This window comes from Pseudopipra pipra, chromosome 7 (assembly GCF_036250125.1).
Source record: "Pseudopipra pipra isolate bDixPip1 chromosome 7, bDixPip1.hap1, whole genome shotgun sequence".
Lineage (NCBI taxonomy): Eukaryota > Metazoa > Chordata > Aves > Passeriformes > Pipridae > Pseudopipra > Pseudopipra pipra.
Window position 1 is genome coordinate 36,778,670 of NC_087555.1, and position 23,628 is coordinate 36,802,297.

Sequence of the window (23,628 nt, forward strand, 5' to 3'; positions counted from 1 at the left end):
CAGGGAAATATCTCTATTTATTTTTTTTAAATGAGGGTCACATTCACTCTCACAGTTAAACATATTCTTAAGCACTGTATGAGCTGGAGGCCAAAGAACACAGTTTATTATGATACCACAGGTTACTGTGAATTATGTAGGACCTTTATAGTAATAGTTTCATTTAGTAAAGGAAAAAGAAAAATCCTTTTATCGCCCCTCCAAAACCTTTATTTATTAATGACCTAGAAGGATGCGATGTTGTTATTAAGAAATGAACAAATTTTGCCTGGACACAGTCCAGCACACTCAGAACTGATGTTGCTTTCTAATAGCTCCTTTTTCTGAATCAAGGAATAAGTCCCAGTTCCATCCCTGAGCTGGTAAATGTTGGAGGGTAGCCAAGGGAGATGGGGAAGGGGAGGGTGGAGAAAGGCTACATTTAATCCCCAGTAGATTTGGCCTTTCTGTGAATAAGATGGATTTCTGATGCTGCTCTCCATGCCATTCATAGCAGTGTTGCCAGTAGTAAATTTGTGCTTGCACTGAAGAACCCCCTATGCCCCCTGCTTCCTTGCCAAAACTTAGCTAAAATAAATCATATTTTGGAAAGCTAATTATGCAGCCAAATTACAGAAAGGTATTGAAAAACTGGTGTGTGCTTAACATTAGATGTATTTAAATTGGCAGTAAGGAACACATACACTAAAAATAAATACAGTAACCTGGCAAAGTGGAAGTAATGGAATTGAAACAAAAATCTAATGCCAAACATTGGCATTGGTATTCAGACCTGTTGCAGAACTAACACTGTGCCTCCATTACACACAAACTTTCACAGTTTAAATTTGTTTTGAATGAAATTTGCTGGTTTATCATCGTATTGTATTTCTTGGAAATCTAAAGTGTCAGGGGAATGTAATATTCCCCTCCTCTTCTGCGTTACCAAAGGTGTATAAAAGTCCCCTCTGCTTTAAGAGAAGAACAGTTTGAGGCTGGTGGGTAATATCAGCTAAGAAACCAGGTATGACCCAAACAGGAGCAAACGATTAAGAGAGGAGAGAAGCAGAGGGGGGGAAAAAAAGAAAGCAAAAAACTTTTGGAGAAGATTAAAAAAGTTTCCTGATGGATCAGCATCCTTGAGATTAAACATTCCCATATGTAAGCTGACATTTTAAAATGTGAGTCTTATGAAAGATAAGAAGGAAATGGTGAGAAATGCAACCTTAAATATTTTGAAGCACGACTTCCTGTATTATGTGGCAGTTGGCAAAACTTTCCGGGGAGAGACGCACTCCGCAAAATCCACACGGTGCAGGGCACGTGTTTGCCTAAAAGTTTCCTCCTGTTGCTCACTGGTTTGGTGTTCAAAATCTTCCACACCTTCGGGGGAGCATCGCAGTATCCCTTCGACGTTGCTTTTAATCTGCAAGACAGATGTTTTAGATCAATCGCTCAAAACGGAACGGTTTAGCAGTCAGAAAACACTGTCAGGAAAGATTTGTTGTAAGGGAGACGAAACCGTGAAATAAAATTGAACTTTTATCCCCATTTGGATGGGAACTGTGCTTGGCTGGGAATCCCAAGGGGATGAAGGCAGTGGCCTATCGTGTGTTGAGCAAACAAACAGATGACAGTGCTCCGCAGTAATCGAGCAAACGCTGCTTCTGGGAAATGGTGTGATCACCATTGTTCAGTGCTGCAGGACCTAAAAAAAGATAATTATTGAAGAAAGGAAGGTGGCCTCGTGACTGGGGTAAGGGAAGACAGGACAATCTGCTGTTCATGGCCCTGAGTTCCTGCTGGCTCTGGAGAGCCCATGGTTTCCTTGTGGTTAAGGTGTGACATACGCAAGTCTTGGCAGAGCAGCTGGACTTTATTTTCCAGCATTGTTCAGAGTCAGGAACGATGAAAATGTCAGCAGTGGAGGGTGTCAGTGTTTCCTGGATGTAAGAGCTCTTCTCACTGTACATCTTCCCTGCAAGGGTAGTGAGGCCCTGGCACAGGTTGCCCAGAGAAGCTGTGGATGCCCCATCCCTGAAGTGTTCAAGGCTCTGTTAGAAAGTGCATGGAGCAACACGGTCTAGTGGAAGGTGTCCCTGCCCAAGGCAAGGGATTGGAATAGATGAGATTTAAGGTCCCTTCCAAACCAAACCATTCTAGGATTCGATGATCTTTTCATTTCTGAAAACACAATGCAGATCAGACAGTGTTACTTACGTTAACAGCCATGAGCTTCATGCACTCAACCTGTAAAACAGAGGTGGCTCTTTCAGGACCACCCCAACCTCTCACCCCAACTCAGTGTCTTTCTGCCTATCTCTGGATATTTTAAAGCAGAAATAGTAAAAGGTCTTGTTTTCAAGGAGGCTTTGTTTTGTTGTGTGTCCTGTGATGACCTGTTTGTATGCCAAGCTGGAGCTCTGATTGGCAGCATCTTTTGGTCTAACCAGATTACAGTGTGGTACCTGTTTAGAAATGGCAAATGTTCCTACCAAGGGCCGTGTGTCAGCACCTCCTTTGTCCTGCTTGTCCATGTTCGGGCATGCCCTGTGCTTTTCCCTTGCCTTGTACTTTGCTCTGGGAGGTTTTTTGTGGAGCGATGCCTTTCCCTGCTCGCCTCCCTCCATATCCTCTGTGCTGGATGAGTTTGCATTGTGTGGTGTTTTCCTCTTCATTTATTGCAAACAAATCTGGTCTCTGCCATTTGTTTACTCTTATACTCTGTCTTTATGCCTTGGTATGCATTTTTAATTAGATGCGCTTCAGTTCTTTCACTGCTTGTTAACACTTTCGTATGGTAAGTACGGCCTCCATCAGCCCTGGGAGCCTTCTCTGAGCTAGGAAATTCAGATTTGCTTCTCCTACCCATGATTATCATTTCATACAGAGGCTGGTTCCCTACCTGGCTTGTGTGGTGAGTGCTTAAAATCCCATCATGGACTTTTAAGGTTGTTCCTCTACACAGGCGGGATAATCCAAGTGCCCTTATTCTGCTTAGAAATATTCTGCATACAGAGAAATAGTGTTTGGCTATTTGTCTGGGCTGTTTCCGGACTTCAGCAGCTCCAGTTTGGATGCCTGACATGGAGAAGTCCTGGACAAAGCCTGCAGTGTGTGCAGATCAACTGCCTGCATTGTGAGAAGTTCTTCTGCACACGCAGAGCGGGTCCCAGGGACCAGGAATGCGCCGAGTTAGCCCTGAATGCGTTGGCCATCAGTCCTGTGAATGGAGGATGGATGTGTCTGGAGGGGAATACTGGAGTTCTAAACACATGGCAGCTTTAAGAACTGCATCTTTCTTGAGTGCCAGTATTGTTAAAGTAAAAAATTACACTTTTTTCTTTTTTTTTTTTTTTTAATAGTGTGAGCCCATTTGTGCTTCCACTGTTTTCTTCTGCCTCTACATCTGACTCATGCCACAGGCAGAGGACTTCACCCTTTCTAACTCCCTTCTATGCCATCAGCTTTCTGGAGATGATCTGGGAACTGGGATGGAAAAACTTGACCCCACTCCACCCCTTCCTTCCAGTTTGTCCACCCTACTGCAGCTCTTGCCTTGTGTTGCAGAACGTGTACGTTCTCCAGGATTTCATACCCTTTGAGGGACTATAAGATTAAAACATGACTAAAATGGCTCTTTCCATCTCAGACAGTCTTCCCTGACCTCAGTCTCTGGATGGGGGTGAGGTTGCCAAAGGTCACAATCCACTTCAGTGTGCACAGAGATCGATATCTGCTGAAACTAGTGCCCCTCCCTTGCCAGTGCTACATTTCACAGTGAGGAGCCAAGAAACATTTCTCCTCCTTTCCAAGAAGAAGGGGATGAAAAAAAAAAAAGAAGGAAAAAACAAAAAGGAAAAAAATCTTGTCTCCACACTTCCTCCCACCAGGAGGGCATTGTGTTTGGCCTCTGCTCCACTTTTTGTTATAAGTTTGCATGGTGTGATGTTTGCTTTGGCCGGTGTGGTGGCAGGGCAGTGGCTGGCAGCCGGCTCTTTTGCTGGAGGACCGGTCTGGGCAGGGTCCTCCTGGCATCCCAACAGCATGTGGAGAGGAGATGCTGGGTCTCTGGGAGGCCTTCAGGAAGTGAAACGCTCTCCTCGAGGATTTGCACTGTTGGGGCGTCAAGGGCTGCGTTTTGCGCTGAAATGTCGCGATTTCGGGTCGGGAGCGTGTTGGTGGCAGGAACAGGGAGCTCAGCGCTGAGCCTGAGACAAAGCATCACTCCATGGAGCAGCCTCACACTGGCAGGGAGATGGAGCACATGGACTAATAGGTCTTTTCCACTTTAATTTCTACTTTAAAATGACTCTTTGTTACTGTTCTCAGACTCAGCGCCAACCGTCACTTACGCCACACACCAGATCTTTCTCTCTTTTCTGCCCCTAAGTTCTCAGAGAAGCCTTTAAAGCAAACAAACACAAAACTGTGAGAAACCGAGGGAAGATATGGACTGGCCCACTCGTTAGCTCTGGAATGTGGAAACTATGAAGACATCTTTTTTTATTACCAATGCTGGAAAGCACAGTCACTGAGTGGGCTGGAATACAATTTATACTACATGCAGTAGTTAAAAAAAACTGCAAAAATGGGTGTAACCCTGGGCTGTGGTACAACTGGCCTTTCAGCCCCCACTTGAGATCAGGCCATCCCAGGGGGAAACTGTGGTTTGGAATAAGAGCATGCATTTAATTTCACTCGGAGAACTTATTGGAGTTGGCACTTCAAGAAAGAAGCTGAAGTATATTTTTTGTCATGATTAGTGGCCCCCTCACCACTACGTTTGATTATGTTGGAAGCTGAAAAGTTAAATTCTTATAAAATGATGATTTACAGCCCATGATTATCCAGGTAGGGTGCGTGGATTGTGCCAGCTTGGTCATGGGACTCCAATCTCATCCTATTTCGTTGCTGTGAGAAAATAAAACTAGAATGTAAAAAAGCTGAAAACACATCCTCTGATTGCTCAGGGAATTTTCTTAGTCATACGTTATCTTTCCTAGTAGTTTCAGTTATTTTGTCTCCACTAAAACCCAAAGCAAAACACTGCCCTGACACTTTCCCCTTGATTTTGGATCCGCAGCGGCCACATTTATTTTTATCTCGTGTCGTCTTTTCCCCTATGGTTATGCAAATCCTCGGAATAGGGGGCAAGGGGAAGAGCTAATTTTAAAGCAAGTAAATTCCAGAGGAAGGTTTCTTCAGTTGCTCTGAGCAGGACTATCCTGGGTGCTGCTATAGAGATGTGGCTACCTCCAAATAGCACAGGGGGAGGTGCCAAGTGGGGAGGTTGAATATTTTCCTTGTAGACACATAACTTTGCCCACAGGATTGAAGTCTCTTGCCTTAATGCTCTGCTAAGCTTCTCTGGAAGTACAAAGCTGTGTCTCAGGAAGCACACGTTAGGGAAATGTATCTCCATATGATCAGCTGCTGGATAAAACCTCGGTGTGGAAAGGATTTGGTGGTGGGTGAAGTGTGGGGCTCATGAGAAGGATCTTGGAGAAAATAGGGGGCATCAGCATTTCATTGCTTCTCCCAGCAATCTTTTAGTGTTTTGGTTAGAACTTGCTGTATTTTGATACACTTCTTTTTTTCTTTCTTTTTCATTCTCCCCTTTTCCCCTGTCCAGGAAATTATTTTGAAATTATAAAATCTATTTTATTTAAATTTATCCAGTTTCTTTCCCTACCCTCTGCCTCTGCCCTAATACAAGTTTTCCTTAAACCTGTGCTTATCTCTAATGTACAGTAATAAATACTCAGTGGATTCCCAGGCTAAAAACCCAGCAGGAATCTGCTTTGTGAGCAAACATGAGTGTGCCAGTGTGTGGGTGTGGGTGTAAGACTTGTAGAATCATAGAATACAGAATCATTAAGGTTGGAAAAGCCCTTCAAGATCATCGAGTCCAACCTGTGCCCGATGCCCACCTTGTCCCCCAGGCCAGAGCACTGAGTGCCACGTCCAGGCCTTCCTTGGACATCTCCAGTGATGGGGACTCCAAACCTCCCTGGGCAGCCCCTTCCAATGCTTTACCATCCTTTCAGCGAAGAAATTCTTCCCAGTGTGCAACCTGAACCTCCCCAGCACAGCTTGTCTTGTAGCTACAGATTGTTTTACATGTTTTACAAAAAAAAGTTGAGGATATTCAGAGTATATGACACATGTAACAGCCTCCTACCAGCGCTGGGGTTTTATTCAGTGTGCTGGGTTAGTCAATGCAATTTGTGGTCAATGTCTGGAATCACATTCAGCTCCTGTTTGCTCTTCCTTTGAGTACCATTGCACTGCTCATTACTGCAACGAATTAACCACAGTCACTAATCTTCTGTGGGGCCCAAGGTTTCTCTATCCAGCAACACGTATAAGCCTCTCCTTGCATGATGTGTCAAGGGGCTGTAAGTGCATCCTTAAATGCTGCTTAAACTAGGATGAGTTTAAATATCCATTTAGGCTTCTCTCTGTTTTGGGGATGGGGAGATGAGGATGTGAATATTTATGAAAATAAAGTAATTTAGGTGCAAGGTCCCAGGTTTGGAAAACTTGGCCCATAAAACATATGCAGTAAGGGTGCATAAGATAACAAAACTCACAAGTAATTCGTGTTAATCTCTCAAGTTTCTGCAGGGGCATACTGTCTTCGCATTCATGTCACCTAATTAGGCTGTGTATGAATTTATATCGCAGTTTTGCAACCTAATAAACCTACACAGTTTAAAATGGCTGACTAGGGCTATAGGGTGTAGAGCATACATTCTGTCCCCCTCCTTTGATGAGGGACGATATGGATGCCTGCCCCTCCTTGGAAAAAGCCAAGCACCCCACGTCAGCCTGCAAACGAACTGCCCATCTGAATGCCAGAATAAGTAGAATAAATTATTTGTTTCAGATACGTGCTCGAATGCTCTCAACCTCGGCACTCTTTTTCACACATTCAGTTCATTCGTGAATTCTCTGGAAGTCGAGGTTTTTGTTCAAACTTTTTGGACTCCTTGAGATCTGGCAGGAAACGAGAGCACATGGAGCCTCGGACGTAATCAGAAAATGCCGTGTGAAAACGAGGAGTGCTGGGAGCAGCATCTTTGTGAAATTCCAGCCGCACCGAACTCGTTCCTTGCTGCTCGAGCACTGAGCTCACGGGCCCTATGACTCTGTGTGCAGTCTGAATTGATTTCTGAGCCCAGCTAAGGGAAAGAGTTAAGCTTGTTCTCCCCTTCTCGTTGGCAGAAAGTTTGCAGTTTAAAATTACATACTGACTCTGGTGTAGAGACACAAGAAATTATAGAGCAGACACTGTCCAGGACAACGTATAATTTAAAATGTACTAAAGAATGTATACCACATGGCAAAGTAAGTGAAGTGCTTCTTCAAATATAAGTGTTTTGCATAGAAAGGCTGTAATTATCCACTCCTAGGGAAATGTTTGCATTCATTCTAAATCAATATTTACTATTCATCTCTTGTGTTCAACAAAACAAGGATTTAACATTTTTTTGTTTTAATGAGGTACTAAGACTACAATAATACTACAATGTAATTGTCTCGACACAAAATATTGCTAAATTGTGCTGCTATTTTGGGAGCAACCAGTTTTTCAAAGGAGGGGTATCCCTATTTGTGAGATGTTACTGCAGTAACACACAATTCAAACGCAGCCAAGCAGGGAGACTCACCAGTTCCAAAGAGCTGTTAAGCCGTCTCTCTGTTAAGGCCCTTAACTGGGATCATTCGGGTGAGTCCTCTTTCTCCCCCTGAAAGTATCAGCCTCTCTATAATGATTCCTTTTCAGCTGGCATCTCAACAACCACAACAACGATGCGATTTCTTTTTCTGGTTTTAAGCTTGGGGTTTTTCCCCCCCCCTCCTCCTCCCAGCATCTTTCAGTGAGGCAGCAGGAGCCGAGGGCGGGCGGTAATTGGGCTGCAATCGTCTCCACACGCTGGTTCAAACCTGTTGATGCAAATGGAGTTTCCTGAACTTCACCCTCCTGGGAAAATCTGTGTGTGGGGTGTGCTTTGCAGGATGGTATCAGAGCTCTGTCCTTCATCTTTCTCAAGTAACTAACCTACCTTCAGAAAGTTTGATGTGATACTTGTAGAGGACATAGAGAAAGAAAAAGTCCTAAAAACCATGTAGGAAAGTCCCTGCCTGTGGTGGGGGTGTTGGAACTAGATGATTTTAAAGTCCCTTCCAACCCAAACCATTCTGTGATTCTATGATTCCTGTAGCAAGATTCTGGTGGAATGAGCATCTGAGAAGGATCAGAGTCCCTGGGAGGAACAGCACATTTAATCACAGCCTGTGGCACTGCTATTCTGTGGTTAGGAGGACGTCCTTGCACCAAGCATCTCTCTCTTTGAATTTACCTGGCATGTCTTAAGAAGTAATTCTCAAACTTCTCTGACTTCAAAAAAATCCCCAACGATCATTTTTTGGCAGTGCTGTGGCTCCATGTGAATCAAATCAGATAACTGGAAACACTTTAGTTGGAAAATCCTTTAAAATCCTTTTCTTTAATCTCTACTTTTTATTCTTACGCACTGCCCACCATATTTCAGGCTCTGGTCCATCCTTCCCAACACTAAATACTTCCACTTCTGCTACTAAAATCCACTGTACAAGCACAGACTAAACTGCATTTCAATCTCATACTCAAGCAGATTGTCCTGTATTTTTTTCTGATGAGTCTGAAGTCATTCTTGTCCTCTTAGAAATGCATGCACATAAATAGGGTCAATAGCCCTGAGAGAAGAGCAGTCTCTTTCCCCAGCAAATGTTATTATAACTGGTGTTTTAATTCTCCAGATATCACTCTCAGTGTACTGGGTAACAAAAGGCTGTGTAATGCCTAATCATTCAGCAGTGATCCAGGGAAAAAGCAGAAGGTTAAGAGCAAGTTCCTAAAGTCTGTAAAATCAATGGGACACTAGAAAGGGAACTGAAGTGTACCAGAAGGGACCTCTTGAGGGTCATTAAAAAAAGCAGAAACTGATTATGAACAGAGCTTTTACCCAAAGAACTGGAGGGGGCCAGCAAAACCATTCTGCTGCACTCCAGTTAAATGTCTAATAGTGGAGACATTTTCTACACAGCCCATAAAGGATAATGAGGATGCCTTTGATAGCTTTCAAGAAAGTTGTTCTTGTCAGTGTTCACAAAAACATGATCTGAGCGTGCACTGTCAGCACATACAGCCTGTGGTGATGGGAGATAGATGGTGAAAGGGAAGGTGGCAACCCAAAACTCTGCATTTCACCCCTGAAATAGGCCCTATCCATTACATGTGAGAAAAATTGCATCAGCCTGACAACATGATGCAAACTTCAGCAGTGATGAAGACTGGTGTTCTGTCTGCTGCTTTGGTACCTCATCTTGCTGTGATGAGGGGTGCGAGGAGAGGTGGCAAAGTTGGGTGATATTACACGTTAGGCTGGATTCATGTATCTCTTCTTCCACAATAAATAGGTTTTGTCCTAAAACTTGTTGAAATCAATCACCATCACAAGTTTGGATTAGAACCTAATAGCTTTCTGCTCAGTTTCTGTGTTGGGAAAGCAACCCATGGCAGTGGGAATTGGGATGTTTGTTCTCCTCCTGACCCTGATCCTCTGTGCGATTCTGGGTGAGTCACAGCTCTGCTGTGATTCATTTTCCCAAAGAAGAAAATTAGTACGATCCAGCTTGCATTTCTTACTGGTGTACTCTAAGAATGATCTGTAAAAAAAATTTAAGGTGCCAGTGGGATTGTGTTTTAGAACTTAAGAGTGTTATTGGTCACCTTAAAAAGTAGGGAGCTGGTTCATAGGGAACAGGCTCTGCTTCGCTTTTAGATTTCAGAGCAGTTCTGCTGGGGAAAAATACCAGAAACCTTTGTAGTAAAAATTGAGTTCTTTGTACTTCAGAGTAGGCAAACCTTTTCTCCAGAAACAGGCGTTTACAGGGATGAACTGAATGTGAGTCAGTCTAGCAGTGGGAAAGCCAAATTGTGCAATTTTTGTGTCACTGCCCTGTGATCCCAGCTATCTTCAATTAATAGAAAAAAATGCAGGAAATTCAGGTGGAAGGAATGCACGGAAATTGAAGTCAAAGAAAAATATTCGTTGTGGCCTTGGTGAAGGGAGTTTTCTAAGCTGAAGTAGCTTTTAAGCAATTAGCATCTGCTGTGTGCAATTAGGGAGTGACATGCAGCCCAGATGGACGGATCCAGCAGCCAGTGGCCATCTGGATTTCGGTCTTTATCAAGGGCACGCTCTGTTCTAGGGTTCACCTGGACTGTGACACAGCCCTCACTCTGCCCCATGTTGCACAGTCAACCTTGAATCATCAGTGGGAAAAGAGTGAGACAATTCCTCCAGGTCTCTCAGGTCCAAAGCTTTCTGAAGTCACCGGAAAGGTTATGACTGGAGATGTTGAGCTCTGAGTTGATGCACTGCCCCCAGTTTTCCAAAATGAGGTAAGTTACTCGGATGAATTCCACCTTTGGGCTGTAAGTGGCTTTATATGCACCAGTCTCTGTTGGGACATGTGGCTTACGAGCCTTAGCAGCTGAAATCACACAAAGAAAATCAGCTCTTGAAGGGAGAATTTTGTCAACAGGCTTTTGTATTTAAAAAAAAATGCAATTAAGTTTTTCTTAGAAGTGCTGAGAGGTATCAGACCCAACCACAGAGACTAATTCTCTGAAGCAATCTAGTTTTAAAAGTGAAACTGTAGTTTGTGAAATACAAAGAATAAAAATCAAAACCAACTGACAAACAGTTTCTGACTACTCTGTGTCTAAAAATGGGCCAACCTCATTTATTCTATTTAAAAATCGTGTACCCATAATGCTCGTATGCCAAGTTCAGCATGATGGAAATGAGAATGGTTGAGGTATAAACCCTTGGAAAACAGGGTTTATAATGGAAACAGTAATTGACTCTCAACTACCGCATCAAAAATACAATACTGTAATACAAAGCCTCGCTCCTGGGATCCCAGCTCTGCTTCTGACCTCAGGTTGGCAGACAAGCACCTCACCACAAAGCTAACTAATGTTTATAGGTTTGGGGTTCTTTTTTGTTGTTAGTTGTTCTTTTTTTTTTTTTTCTTGCAAAAGGAACATGGCAAGTGAAGAAAAGTTATAGGAGCAAAGCAAAGTTGGCCAACAGTTCAAAAGTTCTCTCTTGTAAGCTTTTGACATTTTTCCCAATCACTGGTTCTCTCTCAACTCCTAAGACTAAGGGGAGATGCCATGTTTCTCCTCTGGATGAACACTGTTTTGGATGATGATTTTATTCATCACAGCTTTACAAATAATTTAACTGTTCCTTCAAAGGTCAGAAATTTGATTTTCCTGTAAGGAGAAGACAAAAGAGACCAGTATCTTTACAGCTGTTTACTTTCCCTTCTCTGCATGGCTCTAACAGAGAAGAGAGGCAAAAACAAATCTTCCATTGATCTCATTAAAGATTCTTCCCAAAGTCATTGCCCAGTCAGAGCCAGGGGGCTACTTTTGCTGCCAGTTATTGTTCCCATGACATCTTGTCATTTTGGGTTATAGAAAAAGTACCAGTCTTAGCTGAAATTCTAATTAAAGGTGGTGAAATGGAGAAGATCAGGAAGTTCATCAAGGGAGAACTACTACTCAGCTGTGTGTGGACATGTGAAATAAAACTGAATACCATGAAATCTGCATGCATTTAAAAAAGAAAAAAGAGAGAGAAATACTACTGAGGTGATTGAGCTTGTGGAACTTTAAAAATTCTTGCTTTTCTGTGCAGCAATAGGTTATCAGGTTTGGATTTTCATAGGTATTGAAGAAAAGGACACACAGCAGAAGCATTTTTTTTCCAGAAATGATCTTCTTTCAGCTGCAGATTGAAATAAAAAGTCGTTGCTTCAGTTTTCTTTAGGTTTTGAAGATGATATAGAGCCATAAGTTTGGAGCTTGGTGAAGCTGCACCTTCATCTCTGCCAGCTTTGCAATAGATGTAATCGTGGCTGCAATGGTACCAGGTGGGTGCACAGGCTGAGAAACTCAAAGCTTGATTGATGATCATTATTGGCACTATTCAAATCCAAGAAAATAGGTCATGTCTATTCCACCAGCATAATTTACCTATTCTTAGGCAAGTCTCCCAGTAATGGTCCCCTGGGCATCATTTTTTTCTTACCTTTAACCACTGAACACCTTTCATTGCAAACTATCCTGTTGATGTCAGTGTAAAGAGAATCTGTAACCCAACACAGATTATTATTGTTAAAGCTCTTTTTTCTGGAAGAGAAACATTTTACCTTTACTGGCATCCATGTCTTTACTCAAATGCTACTCCATGTGAAAATGATTGGGAAATTGCCAGTGCAAATAACAACTAAAGACTCCAAGAATTGGCCCTTTATGACGAGTGATTCATGATTTATGCTTTAAACTATATAAACTATGTATTTCTATTTGGGTTTTGAAAAACAAACCAGGAAAAAGCAACAATAGCTTAGCAAAAAAAAATGTATACAGTCCTGGAATGCTAGTACAGTCATTGGCAAAGGATCAAATAGTGATAAGGCTTGACTCTATAGGGATATTAATATTTTTTTAAAGCAATCAACGTAAAATAAATCTGAAAATGTATGTTTAAATTATAAAAAATACCAAAACACAAAAACAAAACCAGCATGAATATGCATTTTGTAGTTAACTGCTCCCTGTTGTTTTGGGCACTTGTCCTGCTTTAGTACAATTTTTGAGGAGGAAAATCCTGACTGGAGCACAAGTTACACTTCAAGTCCTATTTTAGATGGTTAGCAATCATGGATTTCCCTATTTTTCTTATCATTTTTCTTTGATTTGCTTTTTTAGGAGTATTATCCAGCTCAGCTTGGCACGGTTCAAGTGCACAACTGCAACCTTTTCCATGACCCAAAAGTCAGTGCCACTCTGTGGGTTGGCAGTTTGCAAATAAAACATATCCTTAATGAAGTGTGGAAGCTCCTGTTCTTTTCCTTCCTCAGGAGACGTGCCTTAATCTCTGGCTCAGAGCCTTGTCAAATGCTGCAGTAAAGAACTGGCAAGCTCAATGCTGCTAATGGATTGAAACCTCCACCAGGTTGTTCATTTCTAGAGGGTTTTTTTGCTCCTTCCTTCTTTTTTTTTTTTTTTCCTCCCCCTAAATACTGCAGCAACTAAAGCATCACTCCAGTCCTCAGTCTTCTGTAATGATTGGTTGGGGACTTCAGTGACAGCTCTACAATACACGTAAGAGAAATTTAAATTATGCCACTAAAACGTACCAAGGATTTGGTTGCTTATGTAGGTCAATTATTAAGGGAAAAAATAAGATTAAAACCAGGGGGCTGTTCTGCGTATTTGAAGTTATTCCCGAAGATATAAAACTGTGGTATTTATGCTTATAACTGGTGACAGGTTCTCTAAGTCACAGGCATTTTTGTCTTTTCTAGAGTAGAAGCTGAAAATGTTTAGATTTTTCTCTTTTAAGTCCTTTTTTATTTTTTTTTCTGCAAAAGTGACCGTAAGCTGGTGAAACATATCTGCATACCTAAAAAATACTAAAAATGCAGTACTAGAAATTATTATAGTGTTTTATTTTTTTCAGAATATGTTTGACTAATATTGAAATAAGGGTAGTCTCACTAGTTCTGGCATAAATCGAGAAAACTCCTCGTTGTTTTCAAAATTTGGATTTTATTTTTTTCTTATCACATGGGTATGTTACGTGATCTTAGATAGTATTTCCTAAAATTTCTGGGGTTTATGCAGCTCAAGAAAATTATGTCTCAGAATTTACCTCTTCACTGAGTCACTTTGAGAGAGGTTCCAGGCAACCTGGTCAGGGTGCAAAATGCAAAACATATTTTCAGCGTGGTTTGGAATAATCTGGATTGCAACCTGTTGTAGTACAGAGCTTAAGAACATTTGCATCAGGAAAAAGGGAAAAAGCAATTACCCAGTCCCTCGTGCTAGGGGCAGGAATTCGTAGTGTTCCTTTAGTCTCTGCTAACCTGGTTCTGTCAATGTCAATAACTCTGTGACATCCTGGGAGGAGGGAAAACCGTGGGATGCCGGGTAGCTGGGTGCTAAAATGTTATCAAATAATGGATGTGAGGTAGCACCGTGTGTTCGTGTCGTTGTGCCTGTGCTTGTTTGAAACACAGGGACTCTTTGGGGAGAAACAGGTTCCCCTCGTTTCTGCTGTGGATGGAAGGGATGAAAAGGAAGGTTTTCATGCTGCTGCTTGTTTAGGTTGATGATGTAGCACGTTCCTGGAGGGACCTTGGTGTGATTTATCTCCCGAGCAGATGGGAAGTCAGGTTCTTCCAGCAACGCTTTTGCAAATCATAGAATCACTAAGGCTGGAAAAACCCTCTAAGATCATCGAGTCCAACTGCTCCCCCAGCACTGCCAAAGTCACCACGAACCCATGTCCCCAAATGTCACATTTACGCATCTTTTAAACCCCTCCAGGGATGGGGACTTCACTACTGCCCTGGGCAAACTATTCCAACGTCCAAAAGGATTGGACTCTGCATCTGTGTTGATGTTCTCCATAAAGTTCATGTGCATCCTTGGGAACTACTGAAATGCTGGAATAACTATTCCTCTTGAATATATTTCCATCAGTAAGAAATTAATGTGTGACAGCCTCATGTCTCATTATTTCAGGCTCTTTAGAGGATTTCATCAAGGACAGTGTGTGAACTGAGTCCATCTGTGCATCATTGCACATACATGGTCTAGAACTTCTGGAGCATCTCAGCAGCTGCCTGTGCTGCAAGTTGCTTAAAAGTACTTTTGAGCTGCCTGCTGGAAGAAGTGGTTTGCAGCCTGTAAAGAGAACATTTAGATTTAGGAAGAGAAATAGTATATATTTATATAGGGATTGACCCAGCTGTGAAGTGTGGTGTCAGTTCAGTGAGTTTCTGGAAGAGGAAAAAAAAAGAAAAAAGCAATGTTTGACTGTCTTTTCTTAGAAGACTGAATTTTGTGTTAAACAGTTGTGTTTCTAGAATTCCTTGAAAGAAGACTGAAAGGATATCAGAGTTGTAGGAGATCAGATGCTGCAGAATTGCTGAAGGTCAGAGACAGAAACAGTGGGAGCTGTCTGGAGTGGAAAAGTGGAAAAAGGCATGAGTGGAGAGATTAAAACCTGTTTGTTAAAGTTGTGCAAGGATGGACTAAAGAGTTTAACATGAAGTGAGAGGAGAGGACTTAAGGAGCTGCTAGAATGTGGCTGCATTGTTTAGCTGCTGGATTTTGGATGAATAACTCTGGACTTTTTAGTGCAGTCCAGGGATCACATCTCAGTGAAGGGAATCCTCACGGAGTTATTCTCCTCTGCCTGCCCAGACCTTGATTAGTGGTAAAGGCCCAAAGTGGCTGAGACACGTATTAATGTAAGGCCTCCGGTTGTAAATCAATATTTGAGATAAATGGTTTTAACTGTTCATTATGGAAGCTTCATTCTGAGAATAATTATAAGTCCAAAAGTGAAAGTGAGATTTAAATCCTGTGTTGATCTGTGCAGATTTGGCAAGCAGCACACATACTTAATCAGTCACACGGTGGCTTCCGTGCTTAAGATGGAGCTTGCAGTTTGTTTGTTCTGAGAAATACAGTGTATTCATTCATCATGTTTATTCAAATTAGGGCATCTGAGGAGGAATGACAACCTTATTCTGCAGAATTATCCGCTGCGGTTTAAGGAATGCACCTGCCAATAGGAAAAATCAGGGAATGTGGTGATGGCACGTCTAAAAAGAGTTCAGCAGCTCAGTGTTACACCATGACAAATAACAGAGCAGAAGCTCCCACAGCTGCCTTGTCCGCAGCAGCCAGAATTTGTAACTTTAAGTTTCTTTTTTATTTCAATTAACTTACGTTTATGTCGCTAAATGTGAACTTTCGTTGTCAGCACTGGAAATTTGGGCTGTATCAGAGCTACACTAGCAAGCACTGTGTTAATTGCTGCAGAGCTATTTTAGATTTTCTTTCCTTTTTTTCTTTTTTTTTTTCTTGAGGAAAATCAAAGTTTTATTATCTCTGCTTTCGCAGAGCAATATATTTCCTTGGTGACTTAGAGCTGCATGAATCTCTTTCTCACTGAATTTCTTTACATTTTCTTAAGGTGCTTTACCTCTTATAAAGCATGATTACTGATTAAGTAACACATGCACTGTCTGTAGGAATACTTACTGGTTTTTTTCTCTCTTCTTATAGAGGTCCCATTATCAGTTTCTCCTCCTCCTGCTCGGAATTAAAAAAATAGAAAGAACAATAACAATCTTGCTGGTTTTCTCCCTTCCAAGTAGGTAGAAGAAAATTGCTTGATTAGATTATAGGGTTTGTATATGTGTTTAAAGAATTTATTGTGGGAAATCTATATTAGAGCCAAAATGATTAATGGTAATTAATGTTCCCACGTTTAATAACAAAAGAATTAATAGTGAGCAACCGCTTACCATAAAGTGTTTCCTTGACATTTCTTCCTAAAAATAAAAATTCTGAGCCTGCCACGTAGATTTTAGGGACAGAAGAAAGAGAAAGATTAGGCAAGGAAACTTCTCACTGTAATTTAAACCATTATTTTTCTGACAACTTTTTATCTCCTGTCTGGAAGAAATAAACATACTAAATTTTTTATTAAAATAGTTAGGCTTTGCGAGAATACTCTTTTCCCAGTGCAATAATAAATATTTATTTCTGCCAGAAACAAAGAAGTTCGTCCATGAGGCTTTTACTGATGCTCAGCCAAAGGTAGGACTCTCTTAACCTCATAAATACAGCCCTTATGCACTTGCTGTCTCTTCTCCAGTGCAAATTTTGATGTATAAGTAACATTCCTGCAGAGACCAGGTCATCTACTGGTATTGATCACCTGCCTTCCTGCCCCTTTGATTGTTGTTTATGAAGGGTGAAGTGCACTATATCAATTAAAGAACAGCTCCAAAACACAGAGTTAAACCACAGCCACAGTAAATTTCCAAATAAATAACAAAGGCTTTACAGCAGAGATCTTCAGACATACGGGCTGGACACTGGATGTGGCCAGAGAAGGAGTTTAACGTGACCTAGTGAGCTTTTGCAAAATCCTCCTTCTGTTGCCTGTGCTCTGCCTATCCCCTGTTGTGTTCCATTGGCATGGCTTTAAATATCACCTCCTACCCGTCAGCGCCGCGGGGGCAGCGTGTCTGGATGGAGTGGTAGGAGACTGGTGTTAGGCACTCACATCAGAAAGGGGATTGCATCCATTTGGGAAAAAAGCTCTTGGCCAAAGTGTCCAGCACAGAGTGAAATTCCATCCTTTTGAAGAAGAAGAAAAAAAAAAAATTGCATAAAAAGAAAAATACTGTCAGATGTCCATGTACTATTAGCACGGAATGATTTATACTGAATCCTGCTCTTACTGTTTTGGTAGATCTGTATGTGCTCTGCCTATGATCTGGATGTGGCTGAGGTTTCTATGTCTGTGCTTCTGGCAAATGTGGTCAGTATTTAACCCAGACTGTATTTTTGTGCTTGCCATCTGCTTAATTCTGAATGTCAGATCCACAACTGGCCTGCTAGTTATTGCTATTCAGCTATTTTGAACTCAGCTCAGTGCAGCAGATAGGAAAGGATGTACTGGTTGTGTGAAAATGTCAGCTGAACTGCATCACCTCCCAAAAGCTAAACCCAAATCTCTGTGAAAATAAGAAGAGGGGATGATACTCCTACATTTTTATTGCATGTGTTCTCCAGCCTTGTGCCTTCTTGTCTTTGTTGCAATTAGGAACAACAAAAAAAAAAGGAAATATAATAGTAAAAGCTGAGCTTGTAAGAGTTTTTCTTCTGGTTGGAATACCAAGTCAATGGACACACCACGCTAAACCTTTACTAAGTAATTTTCAGTAAGATTCTATGTTTTCAGGTGTGGAAAAACTTCAGTATGTGATTTAGCTGGAAAGGTTTAACTAAAGTGGGCTATTAGATCTCACTCCTGACTCTCCCCCTTCCAGCCTTTCTTACAAGGTCAGGCTACTCAGATTCTTTGAATATGTTTGGAGCATCTAGTAAGAAAATAATTGGAAATGTTTTTGACAGCTCACTACAACTCAGAAATTCGGATGTAATGCAGGAACACTGGCAAAACTGCTTGCAGTTATTTCTTGTAACAGAAATTACTTAACACTCACAGTTATTTGTACACTTCACAGGTCTGATTCAGTCTTACAGTTTCGGTGTCTCAAACAAACGTCAGCACCTTTGCAACGAGCACACTGACAAGTGGATGAGACAAGCAAGTGGGCTGGAGAAGACATCTGCCTCCATTCTCCTGATGTACCTTGAGGACCTACATCTGGAGGTAGGAGAACTGCTGCAGGATGGGAGGGAGAGCTCAGAGAGGATATTTTTTTTTGGTGCCTGAAACCTGGGTTGTGCTGGAGGGCAAACGGAGTGAGGTTTCCCCACCTCCTGGGACAGCAGTACCCGCAGAGATCAGAGGTGGTTTGTGGCTCCAAAAATTCCTTCAGATGAAAAAATGGCCATTTTATGTCAGAGGCTGGGGTAAAGATGTGGGAAGGAAGGCTTGCAATGGCATGATCTGCCTCTTAAGCTACAGTTAATTTTCACAATATGGCCCCAATGCAGGAGGCTGAGAAGTGCTGAGGTAGGATTAGAAAGAGGTTTTTCCTCAGTCTCTTTGGATGATGTGCCCAAGTGCCTCCTTTGAAAAGGGTGTTGCATGTGCTCCAGGTGCTCCAGCTGGCTGAAAGGTTGCTCTGCCTGCCAGACCAGAATGAGAGAGTGTAGGTGGACACCCTTTGAGGAGGCTTTTTGTTTCCTCACCCCCACACAGTCCTTCTGCAGAGAAATGGTCAAGTAAAATACACACATAGGTGAATAAATCGATTACACAGAGCCTGCTTGCAATCCAAAAGCACTTATCCAAACCCTATCTGCCAGAGATTAAAACGTGAAGGTACGTCTGATTGTAATCCATTTATTGTTTATGAATTCACGATCCTCTTGGATGTCCCCGGGTGCCAGATTTCGCTTATGGATCTCTGAACCAGCTGAAGGAAATGTAAAATCAAATGTAGACAGACAGCTCCCTCTCGAATACACATCCACAGAGGCTCGGGAACACTTGTTATGCTAGCAAGGGTGTGGAATAAATTAGGCTGAGGAAATTTGCTCTAGATCCACCTATTTTAGACGAGGGGCTTTGTGTGCCACGTTGAAGCCCCTCCTGGGGGAGCGGCCGTCACCGCGGCACAGACAGGTGGATCTGGAGATGCTCGGGCTCGGAGCGTGGCAGAGGACCAGCAGATCAATATTTAATGCAAAGGCTGTTGCAGCCCCTCACATGCATAATTTATTCCTGCTTTTGGGTACAGCTGGACCTGAACCAAGCCACGCTTCCAGGCTGCAGCAGTATCAGAAGTGGGTCCAAGCGTTTCAGATGGTCCTCACCTTCAAAACGGGGGCAATTCCAAAGCCAGAATTCAACTCTTTCTCTCCTCTCTCCTTTGCCCAACACAGAAACAAATTCTTTGGGGCAGTCTTTGAAATTTGTGTCAAATTACACTGACTTTATCTCATTGAGGGCACTGTTTGTATAGAACAGAATTAGGGCCCCAGAAAGAATTAAGCATTTTGGAGTTTAATTAAGTGCTCTAACAACACATGAGCAAAGTCACTCTCATAAAAAAGAACTTTATTGTGCAAACTGACAGAAAATAAAGGCCCTTTGGGATTAAATAAATAATAAAAAAATAATCTGAAAAAACCCACACTCTGGCGAGTAACCTGGTCACCCTGGCTCATTTCAGTGGGTGGATATCTCTGCTTGGGAATTTTTTATTCCCTGACAAACGATTAAATAGCAGCGATACGATAGCAGGCGATGCCGGCGTAGCAAGGTATGAGCAAGAGGGATTTGCTTTCGACTAGTTAAGAAGTAATCTTACTAATTCAAAAATTTATTATGAGATTAGCCTTTAATACCTGATAATCACCTTCGTCAAGGAAAATTTCTCCTCTTCAAAAGGCAAATGAAATTTATAGATGGGTCTTGAGCCAGGCCTGTGGGTGGTAGACAACATTCAGGAGAGGTCCAGCCTTTCTCTTTGAGCAAGGGGAACAGAAACAAGACAGGCATGGCAAAATCTCAGATGCCTTAAGATTGTTAATCTCTTTGCAGAAAACAAGTTTGATCTCTGTCAGACTGCCTATTAATTTTGAGGGAGATACTTTTAAGATCTTATGTTTGTATTTTAGTGGAGCTATTACAGATAAATAAGGAAGGAAAAATGTATTCTCATAACATATACAGACAAGTGTTCCCATTTCAAAGGTGATGTTGTCATATAGATATAAGAACAGCAGTATTTGCTGTAGTCTTGTTATTATCTCCTTTGCAATAGCCTGTCTGGTCTTGAATTAAAAAAAGTTTCCCAATGTGTTACACGCATGAAAACATCTGGTGCAAAAAAGGCTTTTCCTCCCAAGGACTTTTAGCTTGAACTAATGAAAAAGGCAAAGTGTGGGAGAGAAAGAAAGGAAAGAGAGGAGAAAAAAAAAAAAAAAAAGCAAACTTTCTACAGTCCCACAACCTTTTGCTAACAGATGGAAGTCTGTCTCCTGATTCCCAGCCTAGTCCCATTGCCAACAGAGGATATTGCATAACTGCTGAGCACAAGTAAATACCCAAGTCACTCATGCAATGATATTGTGAACAGGTATGAGAGTGGCACAAGCCCTACGCCAGAAATGGTTGTAAAGACAAACAACAAGCAACAATATAAATATTTGCTGTGTTGCTGTTATTATCTTTCATTTTTCGAAGATATAAGTGAATGACAAGTTTTTATGCACGGATGTTGAATTTGGAACAAAATTCTCCTCTCTGGGTACCAAGCATCACATCAGTTTGGTTGTTATTGTATTCCTCTGTAGAAATTAAGTGAAACAAGGATTTGAGAATCAGCACTTGTGGAAATCAAGAAGATAAACCTTGTACTGAGAAATGCAGAATTGCTGAAGATTTGTTGTCCATGGATTTGGAACCTTAATCTTCCTACCAGGTACTAATGTTTTTATCTTCTTGCAATAGCTCCAGTCCCCTCCATACAGACCCCAGACTGTGCCTCAGTTTCCCCTGAGCTGCTGTTTGCTGCAGAATGGGAGCTTTACAGCTCTTTTCACATATGTGTCTCTTGGCCAAGGCCAGAACAGCAGAAATGTTGCTGTACAGTCTCAGAGAATTGTTTAGGTTGGAAAAGCCCTCAGAGATCATCAAGTCCAACCATTCCCCCAGCACTGCCAAGCCCAGCACTGACCCATGTCCCCAAGTGCCACATCTACACAGCTTTTAAATCCCTCCAGGGATGGGGACTCCACCGTGCCCTGGGCAGCTGTGCCAGGGCTTGACAACTCTTTCAGTGAAGAAATTTTTCCTTAAATCCAACCTAAGCCTCCTCTAATGCTGCAGTTTTCCCTGCAGCAGAGGAACTCCTTTTAATCCCCTACCTGTCTCCAGCTGCCAAAGTTTGTAGAAGTTACAGGAATTTAATTATCTTCAGGGCTTCTACCTCTCTATTGAATTGGATTGGAATAAGCCAATGAATTGGTGAATGGTTAATGAAGGAAAGGTCTGGCAGACAATGTCAAAGCTTCGTTGCTTCAGGAGCATTGCCCAAAAGAATTGAACTCAGAAAAGTGTGGGACTTTGATAAGTATAAAACAGCATTTGAACTGTAACAAAGATTGCCTAGTTATGGAGCAAAAGAGAATAAATCAAGGCATTAAACAGAGAAAAAAGCAAAGGTCAGAGGTCTATCCCCTCCTTGGATGACAGAGGTGAAAGGGATTAGAAGTTTCCACAATTGGGAATATAGTCTTCCTAAAATGAGATAGTAGTTTCAAAGTCCAAACATTAGACAAAACTTGTTTATTCAATTTATTAAAGAGGTCTCAGGCTTAGGGTTCTCATTCCTTCTGCTTGCTATGGGTTTCTACACACCGGAGCAGGACACACAAGTGGGAATAAAAGTCTAGCTCAGGACTTCTGAGTGTGGAGCACTCAGTGCTGAAGGTCCTTGTGGGGCTGGGACCAGGCTCGGTTCCTCCTGGAGAAGGCACAGGCAAAAAGCTCTGTAGAAATCCACACACTTCATTGCACCACAGAGGACAGAGAAGCAAATGGTTTCTCTTGTATTTAAAGTGACAGTTTCAAGGCAAAATGTGAGTGTTCTTGTGCAAATATGCAGGCAAGAGGCCTTTGGAAATTACTCAAAAGTTATGGAGCTTCCTGAACCTGAGCCAGGCAAAAATACTAGGACCTGACCCAAAAGGAAATATTTTATAGCTTGAATGCCTTTTACCAATCTTTTTTTTTTTTTTTTCTCCTTGGAAATACTTCTTTCCTCTTGTGGCTGAGATGAAAAGATTAAAGTATGATAATGATGCAGTGGAAGAGTCATGTTTGGCCAGGTGATAACTGAGCATTTTGGGTATTCTGATATTGGCTTTCAAGCACAAGTGGGTGTGTACATGTGTTATACCTACAGTTATGCGTGTAAGCAAATCTCCTTTTTCTCTTTTTGTGCTGTGTCTGTGCTTATACATATATTTGAGATGGCAGTGATAAATGGGACTGAGAGTCCCACTATCCATAGGCATACAGGGATTGCTGGATCAAAGACTGCCAGCCAAGGTGAGAGCTGATTTCCAAACATACTCATTTTAAAACTCTGCAAGTTTAACTCTTACTACTAGAGGCATTTTAAATTTTTACTTTTCCTGCACAGGGTGCCTTCATCCCTCCTCCATGCTGGAGGCCTGGAATAAGCAGGATTGCAGGGGGGGCTGATGCCCTTCACCTCCCACTCTCAGACTGAGAGCTAGAGCTCCACAACACTTTTCTTCCAGCCCACAGGTTGTAGCAAGTGCTCAGTCACACCAGCCCTCTCTGTGATTGTACCTGCATTATTTATTAGCCAGAGGATGTAACTCTGTCCCTTTTTTCAACCCAGCTTCAGTGACTGTGTATTCAGGGTCAATTCACTCGCCTCCCTGCAAGCTGTGCAGGGTGAGGAGAAGCAGGGATTTTCCATGCCTGTTCCTCGGCTGGCTCTCAGCACAACTCCACTTCAGATTTTAGGGCTTTGCGTGGATTCTTAGGCATTTGTGTGTAAAAGCATAAGTATTCCTTGCAAAGAGGCAGATGCACTTGATGTGGAGCATCAAAGCAGATGGGCTGCACTGTGCAGAGGGGTTTCATCACAGAACTGGTAGTTCAGAATAAATCCGTGTCATATTACAGTATTAAGATATAAAACCAACTTGATAAGGAACACAGAAAACTGCAAGGCAAGCTGCTTGTAAGCCCTGTGCTCACACAACAGTCCATATACTCTGACAGCTGAGCTAATTTTCTTTGTAATAATTCTAACAGCAACTCCTAATAATTAGCTTGATCTAATTTAGATTTGCATTTCTTCTTTTCAATGCTATCCTATTACAAATGGTTGAGGAACCTTGCCCTTAAAAAAAAATAAAAATGATACTATCCTGACAACCTAGGACTGCTGTTGGAGAAAAAAAATCGCCTGAAAGGGTTTCAGGAAGTTACAAAACTCCTTTACATGGCCTGTTGGATCTGTGTA

The 23,628-nt window shown here is 41.9% G+C and overlaps 1 long non-coding RNA gene across 1 annotated transcript in view; it reads left to right on the plus strand.

The window, feature by feature from the left end:
• Positions 1–23,628, plus strand: part of LOC135417634 (uncharacterized) — a 37,594-nt gene that overhangs the window by 5,409 nt on the left and 8,557 nt on the right. Inside the window, exons 2-3 of the long non-coding RNA XR_010432158.1 lie at positions 18,172–18,320; positions 20,918–21,045. This is a non-coding gene — a long non-coding RNA (uncharacterized LOC135417634). The remainder of the gene's footprint in view (positions 1–18,171; positions 18,321–20,917; positions 21,046–23,628) is intronic.